A 12,671-nucleotide genomic window follows, 5' to 3' on the forward strand; every position below is an offset into this window, starting at 1 on the left:
TTTTATATGAAATTTCAAATGGAGTGATCATAACAGAGCTGTCTGCCTCGCTTTCCTCGGTGCACCAACAGAGCACATATTGTTCCTGCTAAGGCTCTGAACAAAATTAGAGAGGAGGTGGAATTTGCTCCATCCTCCTTGAAGTATTTGGTTCTCGTGTAGAACGCCTGATGCATCCTTATTTACCAACATGCACTGTATCTATATATTTTAATGCACATTAATTGTGGAGAGACGATGAGATTTCCTGGTGTTTTTTGGAATAAAGTTTCATAAAAGAAAATTACATAATTCCTTGTGAATTTAAATATTAAGAGAAAAGTCATCACAAATGAGAGTTTACATGAGCAGGAATGTTTCCAAATGCAGGTGCTAAAACAGGACTCTTAAATAAGTTTGTGAAGTGGAAAACATGCATTTACTAATGTCTGAGTGGGAAAAACACAATCCTGAGTGCCGAATGGGTAATTATGTTCTCAAACAGCCTCCAGGACAGGCAAGCATCCATTTTCATGTGCAGTCATCCATCCAAATATGCAATACTTCGTCGTGTGTAAGCATTCAGTATGGCCAATTTCTATTTTCTCTCTCTCTTTCTTATATTCATTCTCTCTCTCCCCCCCTCAGTATGGCTCTTCTAGTCTATAGGAAATGTTATTTTCTTTCGATCTTCTGTATAATTGAAGGGGAAAATAGCAGCAGCAAAGTTAAAACTGCAAATGAACAAAGGAACTACCGTTAATAGTAGAGTCTTCACCTAAGAGAGATTTGCTAACACATCCTATTTGAGCATTCTTTACTCACTAGGAGAACTTTGGTTTCAGTGAACTGATGTGAATTTAAAAGGTGACTTTTCAGGGATGAGGGGCACTTCGGTAGAGGTTAACTGAACAGCACCAAACTGAATTATCAGCAGGTGCATCTGGACCATTGGAGTTAATAACAGGTTGTTTCTTTCATGTGACTCTGTAGGTGGCAGCGTCTCCAGGGAGGTGAGTAGAATTGGAGAAGTGGAAGTGACCTTTGAGTTTTGTCCTGTATATTTGTGTCTTAATGTAATTCTTTATATCAAAAATGTTTTTGTAAATGACTTACCTAGTAATATTAAACATGAATAAGTAAAATAGTATTTCTACCTATATACACAATTACTATGAGGATTGGAGGCAATATATGTTAAAAAACAAAGTAGAGTATTTGGCATCTGAGACAACGAAACAGCTGTTAAAATTACTAGTGTTACTTGCTACTTCCAATTTTACATAATAATTTATCATTATTAAGGTTCAATCAATAAGTTATAGCTCACTATTTTTAAAAATTTGTGCTGACTTCTGTAAAACAAGGCAAACTGAATGTATGCATTTACCTCTCTGTCTTTTCAAAAATCACACTAAAGTGCTAGCAATATCAGAGAATAAGCCCACAAGGAGAAGAAATTGTCTTCTTATTATTTCACCATAATTTTCATGGAATATTAGGAGGGAGTGATAATCAATGTCAGTGTCTGGTCTCTAAAGTTTAACCAGAAATACAGGAAGATTTAAGGTGACTTTTAAAGGCATATCAAACCCCACCAAATAACATTTATTAAAGGTAGAAAAAGAAAACAGAAAAAGTAAGAATACATACCACAATCTTCCAAACACTTGCCTTTGGGATTACAAATTTAGCCATAAGTTTTCCCAGGCCCAAAGTGTAAAGGGGAAGGTTGGTCATTCAGGAACTCTGCAAGTCCCTACAAGATAAAGACTAATTAATTGTCAAGGAGAAATACAACTGTTATGGATACCAATTCTGGAGTAAAATTTCTCCCATGGAAACTCATGAAGAAGCTATTGAGTAACGTAAATAAATGATATCCTAAAAAGTATCCTTAAAATAAACATATTAATTAATTTCATAGACAGAAATTTCAATATAGAATTTATGGTACCTTAGCGTTCAATAGAGATGATTCCGCAGATGGCAATAAGGTATGGTTTTTGCACCAAGTTGGCTTTATAATGCTATAAGCCTTGTCTTCTGAGAAATTTCCCAAGGTTTCCCAATTCACACATAAATGCTCAACACATTTTCCCAAGACCGCGAAACCACGTCAAGTAGCTTGATCCATAGCAACTTTCAGGTTCAGTATGACTTCTTCCTAGAACCAACCAACATCCCACAAAACCCCAAGACCCTGTTATTGTGTCTGCATCACTAGACCAGAGTCCATCTTCTCATACTGAGAGGCCCTTGGTGACTTTCTTGTCAATGGACCTCAATCAGAACTATGCTAATCAACCTGAGGAATTTTAACTATACTGAACCACCAAAGGGAATGTACCAGGATTTTAACTATTTCCTCCCTTGCAGCTTGTCACCATATGCACATTTGTCCCTTTTCTTCTTTAATGACTAGATCTACATGACTAGGAATTTGGGTAGAAGCATTCTTTGTCAAGAGTGAGCCCTCATACAGTAAATTTGAGTGGGTATAATTTCCCCCATAGCTAGAATATCTTATAGCAGCAAGACTGGTTTTGGCCTGGGAATTGGTTCTTTGTACCCTCAAATGAGCCTCAAAGGCTTGGCCCTCCAGTGAGGAGGACTTTTTTCTGGAAGTACAGGAGAGACATTCTCCAACCACAAACACCACCAGGACTTCAGCAGGTAGCTAAATAAAAAATATAACATAGACACACCACTTTGAGTGGAAAAAATTCCTATTGCTCTCAAATCATTCTTCATTTATTTGTGAATAGACATCTAAACAGTGGTGAATCTTTCCCATCAAAAATATATCGCTACACAATTACATTTCATCTAGATTTCCCTTATGTTCCCAGTCAAATTTTGTAATAGTTCCTATGGAAGAACTTCACACTACTTTTGAAAGTTTATTTTTATGTATTTTACATTTTTGTGGTTATCATTAGTATAGCTTTTCATTATTTTTTCTGTTTGTCACCTTGTAAAATAATATTATCCTCTTTTTTTCTTTAAAGAGATATTTTGCATGTTTTACCTTTACTGAACTTTCTTTTCTTCTAAAGATTTCAATTATTTCCCTCAGACATTCAGGTACACCATCATATAATTAGGCTCATAAATTTCTGGATACTCATTTACTGCCCAAGTAGTTGTCTTTAGGCAAAACTTGTATATAACCATAAACAAATGAATAACCAGAGATGTGTTTTACTGAGAAGTGGGCCTTTCAAAGTTGGAATCTATATCCTTTCCCTATGAGTTTTTTCGCCTACCTCATCTCAGGTTGTATTATAGTACATATGGACAAAGTGATGGTGTCTGCACTCAGTGCATTATGCCTACGTTAACTTTAGAGCCCTCTCATTACTACGCTTGATTTGAATCGCTTTTGTGTCTTTAGTAAACCATCTGTCAGTGAATTATAGTTTGGTGGCCGTAGGTGACTCATGAGACTAGGAATTACATGCAAAAAAAAAGTGGTTTGTTGAAAACTGTGGTTAATTAAAAGATTTCAAAAAGAAAACATGAAGATTTTTAATGCTAAAAGTAAGTATTCATTAAAAATAATTAATGAAAGAATTTCAGTAATTTCAAAATTGGGTGTTCTTTTTGAGAGCTTAGCTTGAAAATCAGGGACGGGTGCATACAAATTTTTCTACTCATTATTTTCGTCCTTCATGAATAAAAATTGCTATGATGACATTTACTATTTTATTAACTCATAAAAGAAAGATGTATGAGGAGTAGTTAAGATGCTCTTTAAGAGTCCAAGGAGTCAATACTTTCCTTAATGATTAGCTGAATTTACATATATATTTTATACTAGATAAACAATTATGCACATATAAATATATACTAGGTGCTATATCCCAATTTAAACTTATATCTACCTAGAATCTATTATAAATAGAAATTTTTTTTTCCACATTTCTAGTTATTGGATGTAAAGAATTTACTAGTATAAGAAATTACTCAAGATACTCAATTTCACATAGATTTTCCTGCTCAGAAAGAATTTGTCAAAATTCTGACCAGCAAGAATTGATTGCATGGTGTCAGAATTCCTTGGCAGATGATAAGTAGGAAGAGGGAGATTGCTTTAAGTACCCAGATCCTTTCTAAGCAGCTGCCCTCATAGAAGATAAATTTAGTGAAGGGTTGGTCATGGTGTGTAGGGATGAACCAGGGAGAATTAACATATGATTATGAAGTGTACTGTGACAGATGTTGGGTTAAGAGTCAGAAATCCTGAGTTCTGGGCCCACCTTTGTCACCAGCTATGAATCTTAAGCCAAAGTGTAACTTACATCTCTTTCTCTTTTTAAACATGTAAAACAAGAATGTAACGTCACAAAAAAATTAAAAAGATTTGTATATTGTAATATACTATATAAATGCAAGGCGTTGTAAATAATTACAAACTCTCTTAACCTGGGCTAGTAACTGTGAACTGGGGTAAGAATTCAAAGCCAATTTTACTGTATGGTTTAACAGCTTGTTCTGTCTATACCATCTGGGCTCTCACATAATTTTTTGAAGGGTTATTTTACCTCCTGACCAATTCCCTTATAATTTAATTATCATTGGATTGATTTTGCTTCTTTTTATCATTTTGCAGTCTGTCCATAGAGGAGCCAAGCTTCCTACTTCTTCTTCTCATTCTTATTATCTATATCATTATTATGATTTTAATACCTTATTATACATGGACAGTATTTGTAAATGATAGAATTGGTTTGCATTATTGTGGTTGTCTTTTTCTTTTCTTATTTTTTTAATATGCTTTGAAGACTCTATGAACCTCTTAGCCAGTTTGTCATATTATAGAGATGATAGTTTCACTCCGAAGTCCATTCTGTTGCCCTGGCCTTTGGTCTAATGATGTCAGTTGCATACAATTGTGATTCTCTCAGTGACAGTCGCAGTGAGCAAGGGGCAATGCAGAATGAGGTGTGAATGGTGCAATCAGAGAGCGTAGCAGCATCTTCTGCTATAGAAAGAATAGCAAAATCCTCAAGAAAATACAGAGATTATCTATGGGGGATAATGTTTGCTATTCCTTATATTCTGTACCCATAGCATCAGATAATGGCATTATTTTAAGAATCTTGTATTTACAAACATATTATTATCTAATCAATTACTGGTTTTGAGAAGCTAAATGCAATAGGTTGAAGTAGAATTCTGACATATTTATCTCACCCTTCATTCTGACTATCAAAATACCAATTCTTCACTGAAAAGAAACAAAGCTGTGGTATGTATTAATTTGATTAATAGACAGATAAAGGGATCCTTACCACTAGGAACAAAAGTAACAATGATAAAATCGGAAGATAGGAAATTGTCTACAACTATAAAGAATGTTACAAATTTGATTAAATTGTATTGCTTGTAATATATAATTTGGTAGAAAGACTTTGAAAGAAGTATTACCTTTAAAAAATACAATAAAAATGAATTAAAAATACTTATAATGACTTCTGGTTTCTGATTCTGTGTTTTAGGAGCTCAGAAATTGCCACTCCATCTTAACAACAAGGTCAAAGCTGAACAGACTGAAAATCAACAGCTCTACTTAGATCCACAGGACAGGGGAGGACATGGGTCAAACCACTAGCTTCAAGATGGGAGAGAAAGGCAGCAAATATAGGGAGTTGTAGATTACCAAGGCAGAGACTTCAGAGCTGAAACACATGTGGGAATGAGTGCTGGGGTAGGAAAATCTGAACTGTAATTGACTAATTGTTGGAGGTTCAGTGCTGACAATTCTGAGTGTTAAAAACTCCAGGGGGACTCAGTCATGGGGTCCCCAGCAATATTGTGAGATTTACCTTCAGGAGCTCCACCAGATTCTCACAGTGAACATCAGAGAAAAATCTCCCAGCAGAGGCAAGAGTACAGGAATCATTTCGAAATACCCCAGGGTATTCTGTTCTTCTTAACAAGGCCTGATAACAATAATAATAGACGAGAATTTCCTCAACTTGATGAAGACTATCTACAAAGACCCTATACCTAACATAGTTAAGGGTGAGAAACTTGAAACTTTTCCTCTAAGATAAGGTACAATGCAAGGATGTCCCCTCTCACCACTGCTTTTCAATGTCCTAATGGAAGTCTTTGCTAATGCAATAAGGAAAATAAAAGAAATAAAATGTATACAGATTGGGAGGGAAGATATAAAACTGTGTATATTCACAGGTGATATGATATGATTGGCTATGTAGAAAATCTGAAAGAATTTGACAAAAAAACTCCTAGGACAAATAAGCAGTTATAGCAGGCATGGAAGATAGAAGGTTAACATACACAAGTTAATTGCTTTTCTATATAGTAATAAACAAGTGGAATTTGAAGTTAAAACACAATACCATTTACATTAGCACTTTCAAAATAAAATATGTAGGTATAAATCTAACAAAATATGTATAAGACCTGAATGAAGAAAACTACAAATCTCTGATGAATGAAATCAAAGAAAAACTAAATAGATGGAGAGATATTTCATGCTTGTACATAGGAAGGAAGACTCAATATCTGTTCTTTTCAACTTGATCTATAGAGGCAATGCAATTCCAAATCAAAATCCCAGCAAATTATTTTATAGATATCAACAAACTGATTCTAAAATTTATATGGAGAAGCAAAAGACTCAGCATAGCCAATATAATATTGAAGGAGAAAAACAAAGTTGGAGGACTGATACTTCCCAACTTCCGGACTTTCTCTAAAGCTACAGTAATCAAGGTAGTGTGATATAGACAAAAGAATAGACAAATGGATCAGAATAGAGAGCCCAGAAGTAGACCTACATAAGTATCAACTAATTTTTGCAAAATGAGCAAAGACAACACAAAGGAGCAAAGATTATCTGTTCAACAAATAACACTGAGACGACTGTATATCCACAAGCAAAAAAGTGAATCTAGACACAGACCTCACATCCTTTACAAAAATTAACTCAAAATGCATCACAGGTCTAACGTAAAATGCAAAACTATTGAACTCCTAGAAAATAACATAGGAAAAAGACTAGAACTTTCGTATGGTGATTCTTTTATTTACAATACCACAGACATGATAGGTGAAACAAATAATTGATAAACTGTATTTAATTAACATTAAAAACTTCTCTTCTGCAAATGACAATATCAAGAGAATTAGAAGATGAGCCACAGACTGGGAGAAAATTCTTGCAAAAGACACATGTGCTAAAGGACTGTTATGCAAAATATACAGAGAACCCTTAAAACTCAACACTAATTCAACAAACAACCCAATTAAAATATGGACCAAAGACCTTAACAGACACCTCACCAAAGAAGATATACAGATGGCAAATAAGCATATGAAAAGATGCTCCACATATATGTCATCAGGGAAACACAAATTAAAACAACAAATAGATAACACTACCCAGCTATTAGACTAGCCAAAATCTGGAGCACTAAATGCTGGTGAGGATGTGGAGCAACAGGAACTCTCATACACTGCTTTTGGGAATGCCAAATTGTACAGCCACTTCGGAAGACAGTTTGGCTGTTTCTTATAAAACTAAACATACAGTAGACCCCACTTATCTGCAGTTTCACTTTCTGCTGTTTCAGTTACCCACAGTCAACCATGGTCTGAAAATATTACATGAAAAATTCCAGATTTAAAAAGAGAGAGATAACAACTTCTGATTACAAAGTTCTTCCAACATTGGTTTTGGTAAAAAGATCTTCAAGTATTGAGGATCCCAACCATCGACTGCTCCTGACATCCAACCATTGACAGGTCCTTGTAAACTGATACTCATAACTACTATTGAATATAAGCAAGTTCATTGTGTCCTTTTTATAACTGCATTGAGAGTAACTGGGTAATACCCATTAATCCCTTTAATTAAAATCTTTCTTGTTTGTGAAAACTATTTGTTTTCCATTTTTATATGTATGTCTCATACATATATATTGTTTGTCCCATTTTTTTTTCCATAAAAGGGAAAATGTAGTTGAAGGTGAATTTCTCTATAAATCCATATTTTTTATTCCAGGAAGACTAATAAGTGTGTGTGGGGTTGCACCACCTTTCTTGGATGGAAGAGCTTCCTGGTGGAGCCTGCAGAGAGATAAAGAACACAGTTTGCTTCTCTTTCATCATCCACACACAATTACTGAGGGAACAAAGCCAGTTTGGAGGCACAAGTGTTTTCAAAGACTATTGATGATGATTATCTTCAGGCACAAGAATGAGGATGGTACAAGTAATCTACGTGTATTGTTTGGATGTTGCGTTTGATAAGTACTAAACATGAAGGGCCTTTGACTGGTTCTGTCTCTTGGTGTTCATAAAATTCCATTTCATTCAGGCAAAATAATCAAATTACAAAAGGAGTCAGTCTCAGTTTGTCAAATACCCAAGTACAAGGACATCATATTTATCTATGAATGAATGAAAAAATAAATACAAATATATGTGTTGTTTCATGTATATATTTAGAATACATTAAGCATAGCTGACATGATGCTAAGTTGTGGGTAGGATTCAATGATGGACATTTGTGTGACATAGTGTCACAAAGAAGATAAATACATAGTATGTTATATATCAAGATAGAGAGTATGAAGGTCAAATGAGATGCAAAAAGTTCTCTGACATTTCAAAGGACAGGAAAGATCATATCTACTTGGTGAGAATTGGCAAAGGATACATCTGAAGATAAATGTAAAGTGTCTTCATGGAGGTGAAGAACTTCTTTTAATCCAGAGGAAGTATGAACAGAGACAATAAAGCTGGAAAATATCTAAGGCAACATTATCATCCACCACTGTGGCTTCTGATGAAATGCAGGATGCTTCACATTTCTTGGAAAATCTTGCTGATCCTTTTGGATCTGAATCATCTGAAATGATTTGTTTCTATATATTTTAGATAATAAATCTTATTTGATTTCACCATGAATTTTGTGTCTGGTATTTCCTTAAATTCGTAATTTCAATTAATATTTGCAAATAATGTGGTTGAACAGCAGATCTATTTTCTGAATAAATTTATTTGAAATGGCAGATCCTCTAAAAATAATATATTATGCACTTCTAAGTAGTTCCTTGGCCATCACTGACTAGATATCCTCACATAGTGTAGACAGGCATTTGAAGATGCCAGAGGATCTTCAAATGATCTCAAAAAAGGAAGCAGGAAGCCTTTCTGTTTGCTGGAGTGTCAGTCTAACACTTAATCAGCAAAGCTTTGGGACCCTGTTAAAAAGAACGGGACAATATGTAGCTCAATCAGAGATTAACATTGGGCTAAGGATTGGAATTGAGAAAGCTAAAGCTTCTGACCACTCCAGCACCCTTGCTTACTGCCAACACAAATCTCAAATTTTCCTTCATTCTCGTTCCCTAGAGATAATCAAACTCATGGAAGGAGTAATTACTGAGCCTTGATTAATCCTGAGAAATAACACGGTCCCAATCTATGATGAGACCCTTTGCTAAAGATTAGTTTTTCCACCCACAGTTCAAAAATAATCATTTTATTTTTAGGAACTGAAAAGTAGGATAGAAAATGAAAAATATTCTGAGACAAAGGGGCCTCTTGATCAAGTCTGAATGAAGGTGAACACCGTGGATCAAGTACCTTTTTCCACTTACAGTCTTTCTTCAAATATGCTTTAGGTTAGCACAGCTACTAGAGAAATCTAACTGTTGTAATAACACTGTTCTGACTCTCAGCAGATGGCATTGTGTTGTAGAAAGAGAACTAGTAGTTAGAATTCACTGGGTCTAGATACAGGAAAATTGTGGTCAATTGTGATTCTGGGGGAGGTACCCAAAATGATGAGTGTGACCTATGAGATATATGTGAGACAAGATGTTCTAGATCGCTATGCTATATTGTGAAGACAGAGAAATGAGGATGGGAACACACAATGAACAAGGCTATATGTTATCCCATTATACTGTATTCAATAGATAAGCTCCATTGTTTTGGCTTAAGACTTACATTGTATTATCAACACAGCCAGTCTTTAGGCACTGATGCCTGTATCCTAAAGTGATGTCTATATCATTAAAAGCAAGATGAATGGGCTGTAAGTACTTACTAAATATGTTTTTAGTGAATCTATCAATAAATGAAACCATCAGCCACATTTATAATATCTCTTAGCTGCAGAAAAAAATGGCTCCTGCTGCCACAAAAGGGGGGAAATTTGAGATGCTAAACTTATTCATGTGTCTGCAATTTGTATGTTCCATGTATTCTTGACAATACACTGAAACTGGGATCAGTCATTTGCAAGGTTTTTATAGAATTGTTGATTTTAGGAAAATCTCCAAACATATTTAGGTTCAATTTCCTTTAATTAACTATGGAGTGCATAAGATCATCTCTAAGAACTTTTCCTGCTTTAACATTCTACAATTTTTCTCAAACGGTAGCAAATGCTTTAGGTTCTGGCCCTTGCTTGATTTTACCTTCTTTCAAGAAATTGACTGACAAGACCTAACTGACCTTTGGCCATGCCACCTGTGTGTCACAGGAATTGGTCTTTCCTGACCGAAGCCACAGGTGAATACCCATTTACTGTTACTCCATTTACCTTTGAAATTTTTTTTAAAAAGTAAAACAACTCTTGATACTGAGGACAAGGTAGCAGCCTGCTCTTTGTTCTTGTTCAGGGCTGTCACATATGGTTGTACAGTTTTTGCCCTGCACAAAAGTGCTTGGCTTGGGGGACATAAGGGAGCAAAATGCCAACCACCTTCTGTTTGCCATCCATGTGCCATGGTCCGAAGTCATTCTACCAAAGAAGCATCTTTTTCTAATTTGTGTGAAGGTGACATTTGTTTTATTTATTCATACTTACACGACTGACGTAGCTTAAATGACTAATAAACTCTACTCTCTGCATTCAGTGGAACTTTTAAGCCATATGTTCCAGCTCTACCTCTATTAAAGGCATTCTCATCCTTTAACACCTCAGACTCCTAAGGTGGCATCATCAGAAAAATAAGTACGTCTATTAATATTGTTCCCTTGACTACAGATATCTCCCATAAACTGACTTAATTTTGTATGTCTTTTGCATATTTTTCTATGTTTATGCTTGTCTCTATATGGGATTTTAGTATGTGTGAACACACATATATTGCAAAGTACAGTAAGAGTGTCTCCAATCATAGTTAACAGGACGGTGTAGAGGATAGCGTTGAAGGAGAGACAGATCTGTTTTCTTACTCCACCAGATCAACCACATAATTTCATCATTGGATAAGTGAAGATCACCCAGATTCCAATGTACTTTCCATATACCTCATCCTCCTGGCTTTGAGAAAAGAAATATTTGTTAAGTGCTTAACCACCTGCTTGCAAGATAAAGTGGACAAAGTCTGTGTAGTATGACCTGCTCATAAGAAGCTTTCAATCCAAAGTAAATGGAATCATATAGAAGTGAAAAGAATAGCTGTAAAAGCCATCAGTTGTGCTACAGTTCAATTTCACATTTTATAGAAAATGAAACTTGGCTGAGAGTGGTCGCTTAATGTGTCTGAGATTACATTGATGTTAGTGGCAGGGAAAATGCATTTTAACTGCTCTGGACTTCCTCTCAAGACATGTCGTAAGCCAGTTTGGTGTAGTGGATGTGATCATGAACTCTGGATTCCAAATGCTCAGGTCTGAATCTTGGCTTCACCACGTCCTACCTGTGTCATAGTGGGCAATTGAATTAACTTTTCTGTGCTTCTGTTTTATCTTCTGTAAACTGGGGAAATAGTAACACCTACTTCCTTTTGTATGGATTCAGTGAGTTCAAATTTATAAAGTGCTTGGACCAAGGCTTGTAACGTAATAATAGTAGGAAACAAGTACATTTTATGACAATGATGATGAGAATATTTTCTTTGATGGCTTTGAAACAGTGGGGTCTTCCTTTAGAGGGCAGTTGCATTGTCTGATATCCTCACACACACTGTAGTTGGTTGCTACAAAGTAAACCAATCAACAGGAACCACAAATGGTTATGAACTATATTAATCTGATGAATCTCAAAGTTAATAAATGACTTAAAATAGTATCTTTTTTTGTAAATGAATTATAAAACCATCAACAGAATATTTCTAGCGGTATCTATCTGAACCATTTGAACTAAAGCAATTCTGGAGGTTTATGGAAACTGTCAAAGGTCCTCCCCACACATCACCAGGAGAGAATATTGTCAGAGAAATGAGTACTTACAAAGAACTGCTCCTGGACCTTTCTTCAGTTTGATTTCACATAAAATAAGATAAAATATTATGAAATTGTAGCAACTATAATAATGGAGAGCAAAAATAAAGTTTTGCCTGATCTATATTCCAATTTACATCTTTTGGTAATTACGTTTCTTATACTCTTTGTTCCAGTTTGCAGATTTTAATGGGACTGATGGTTTAAACCATGAAGGAAAAGAAAGCAATTTGTAAAAAGTGGTTTAATTAGCAAATCTGATAAAATTTAATTATCTTTGATTATTATCCTGAACTCATATTTTTCAGAAGGTTATTACAACACACTAAACACACTTCATTGACCTTGGTGTTTTGCTTAATCAGCAAACTAACAAGAAATGATTAATTATTATCGCTTTTAATTGATAACCACTTAAAATAAATCTAAAAAAATGTTTGGAGGAACAGCATAGAAAAACGAGAGAGCATGCA

The sequence above is a fragment of the Equus quagga genome, chromosome 2, assembly GCF_021613505.1.
Source record: "Equus quagga isolate Etosha38 chromosome 2, UCLA_HA_Equagga_1.0, whole genome shotgun sequence".
Lineage (NCBI taxonomy): Eukaryota > Metazoa > Chordata > Mammalia > Perissodactyla > Equidae > Equus > Equus quagga.